This window comes from Parasteatoda tepidariorum, chromosome 4 (assembly GCF_982258835.1).
Source record: "Parasteatoda tepidariorum strain Cologne lab strain chromosome 4, Ptep-v5.0, whole genome shotgun sequence".
Taxonomy (NCBI): Eukaryota; Metazoa; Arthropoda; class Arachnida; order Araneae; family Theridiidae; genus Parasteatoda; species Parasteatoda tepidariorum.
In genome coordinates, this window is record NC_141758.1 from 109,893,184 (window position 1) to 109,896,817 (window position 3,634).

Sequence of the window (3,634 nt, forward strand, 5' to 3'; positions counted from 1 at the left end):
AATAAAAAATTGATCGAAAGAAATAATGAATCCTTTAATAATTGTATTTTTGCAGTAAATATTATTTTATTTCACATTCAAAATTATTATCACAAACAATTTAACCCCGTGTAAAATAGGTAATTAAACAACTTTTAATCTAATTTTTTTCATTGTGTGCCGTCAAATTTCGAAATCGTTGAAAGTGTGCCGCAACAAAAAAGAGGTTGAGAATCACTAGTCTATAGCATGGCACGTAGCAACTGGTTTGTTCCAATGCATCGTTCAAGAGTTTGTCTTCTGTGTTGGGTTCACAATAACATGCCTGCGGATTTGAATATTGATGGCTATCAATTCAGAATTGGATCGACCGTTCAACGCTAATTATAATAATAAACATGAAAATACTAGAATTCAAAATATTTTTTGCACGAAATGTAATATTTCTATATGTAAATTAAATGCTTTCCGTGAAATCTGTTTTACTTTGAATCCTAATCTTTGAAGGAAAAAAAAACTGTCGCAAAATTAAATAAAAAACTTATTTCACGATTATTTTGCAGAACAATAATTCTAATTAATTCTGATCATTTCAACGGAATCAAAAATGTCAACTGTCAAAAATTCAAGTTTAAAACTTGCCAGATTTGAAAAATATAATTAAAAAATTTGACAATTTGAAATTAAATCATTGAAATATTCAAAAATTAGCATAACTGTATAGTGTAAGGAAATTAAATCACCTAAATTATACGTTTAGAAAAAGGATTTTAATCACTCGAGAGAATAGGAATCCTTCCTCGAATTTCTAGCAGATCTATTTATCCAACAGATGGCAGCATTAATTATTAAAAATTTAAAAAAAATGTAAAAAAGTTTTTAAATTTTTTGGTGCTATCTATTGTAGTAACATTTAAGCGTATTTTTACACAAATAGACATTTAAGAAAAAAATTTTTAATTCCTATTTTTTTATGTAAATAAAAAAAAAAATGCTTTAGTTAAATTTCTTAGAAGGAAATACAAAAATTACTAACAAAGGATAACTAAAATGAAAGCATTAATTATTAGATATGTTTCTTATTTAAAAAAAAACAAATGTGCATTTGAAATACTGTATTAATTGACCTTTATTTTGATAAATTCTCTCAATGCTCTTTTAGCCTTACTTTCTCAATGCTGCTACTTTCTTAAAAAGAGCAATTCTTAAAATTTGTTCTTCCAGAAGAATGTGAATGGAAAAAAAAAACTTTATTGTACTTTGTATTGTGCATATTATTTATTAAACATGATTATTCTTTTTCTTATAATAGAAATTTTTATACAGCAACTTGTAAATAGAAATATTTTAAGAATTTTCGTAAATGGAAATACAGTCAAACCTCAATTTAACGAAGTCACTAAATCCAGATAATAAGTTCGTTATATGGAAAATTCGTTAAATAGAAAATCACCTTTCGAAATACTTAAACACAAAACGGGTTTTAAATTCATGAACACTAGACATATTTAAAATAGCAATTAATGTACTCTTGTAAACTTGTATCAATTCTTGATTTTACAAATCTTAACCATAAAAGAAATCTGCATGGAAAGCAAGAATAGTGCAAAACATTATCCAGTGTTACACTATGATGCTATATACATTTTCAACTAAGAAAAGGCTAATTTTATGCATAAAAATATAGTTGCATTTATTATAGAAGTGATTTGTGGTTTTAAACATACTTTACCACACGCGTTCTTAAGTTTAATTGCTACGGATAGAATCAGTTAATTTGAACTAACTTTGAGTATTTATTTGAAATGCAAACAAAAAGGTAAAGAGAAGTTACTGCTTTCTTTAAGGTAAATTTTAGAGAAAACATTAATACATTTCATAAAGCAGTGGCTTCAAAAATTAATTCAAGGTCATTTTCTCCATAAAATAAACAAGTTTGAAATGTTAAGAAATATTTTGGAAAATAGGGAAAGTGGATCTCAATGAAAAGTTCGTTAATTAGAAAATTCACTTCGTTATTTGGAAGTTATTTTACGAAGAAATTTCCAAAATGTTCCTGGTTCTGTGCCGCAACTACCACTATAAATATTAAATACCAAATCACTAGTATATAAGACATGTTAACTTGATTCTATCGCGAGGTACCTTTTGATAGATAAAGGTTGACATAGTCGTATTAACCTAACTCCCTAAAATGGTGACCCGGACGTGATATGAACTCGCTAACATGATGGATGGTCCATATTAAAACAGTTGATTTGCTTAATATAAACTGCTCAAAAAAGAACAAAAAAGGATCCGCTGAAGTAGATAAAGTTGCCCGGTAATAAACAATACAGGAAAAAAATTAGCGAAATGTGCTGTAAAAAAAATGGAGAAAAAAAGAAAATAAATAAAATAAGAAGGAAAATTAGCGAAATGTGCTGTAAAAAAATTAAGAAAAATAAAATAAAAAAGAACATTAGCGAAATGCTCTAAACAAAAAAAATTAATGAGCGAAATGCTACGAAGAAAAATATAATGAGCAAAAATTAATATAAATAAATAAATAAAACAGCATGAATCAAGTAGTGGTAATAGTTCATCGAATTATTATCACAGATAAAATTCGGGAAGGGAAGTAATATAGAGTAGCTACCACTACAAATATTAAATACCAAATCACTGGTATATAAGACATGCTAACTTGATTCTATCGCGAGTTACCTTTTAATAGATGAAGGTTGACATAGTCGTATTAACCTCTTCAATGGTGACCCGGACTTGCCATGAAATCGCTAACATGATGGATGGTCCACAATAAAACAGTAAATTTGCTTAATATAAACTGCTAAAAAAAGGATCCGGTGAAGTATATAAAGTCCCCCGGTAATAAGCATAATAGGGAAATAATGAGCGAAATGTGCTGCAAAAAAATGAAGAAAAGAAATAAAATAAAAAAGAAAATTAGCGAAATGCTATAAAAACAGAAAATGAAGGAAAAAAATAATGAGCGAAATGCTACGAAGAAAAAATATAATGAGCAAAAATGAATATAAATAAATAAAACAGCATGAATGAAGTTAATATTTCATCGAATTATGAGCACAGATAAAATTCTGGAAGGGAACGTAACTACCACTTCAAATATTAAATACCAAATCACTGGTATATAAGACATGTTAACTTGATTCTATCACTAGGTACCTTTTGATAAGATGAAGGTTGACTCCCTTCAGTTTCTCGAAAAAATTTGTAAAATACAGAAATTCGTAAAAATGAAGTTCGTTAAATAAAAGTCGGACTGTATTTCATACAGGAACTCGTAAAATTAAAGATGCTAAAAAACAATTATTTATCACGTTTTATGCATCAGAAGAGAAGCTACGGAAACTGACCCTTAAATATTGAAGTCATTCTTTCGAACAATAAAGATTTGCACTCACTTCGTGGAAATTCGACCTAGAACAAAAACTTACTCAATTTGATATAGTTTATTTTGCTCAGCGTTGAAACAGGTGCTACAGAAATAACTTTTCGCAGATATGTACTTTTTTTTAATCTGAAAACAATAACATTAGTTTAATTATACTTCCTTATCGGGAAATTTCAATCTAAGAACCTTAAACGAATCCTAGGAAAAAGATAGTCAACCAAACAATAATCAAAAACTAAA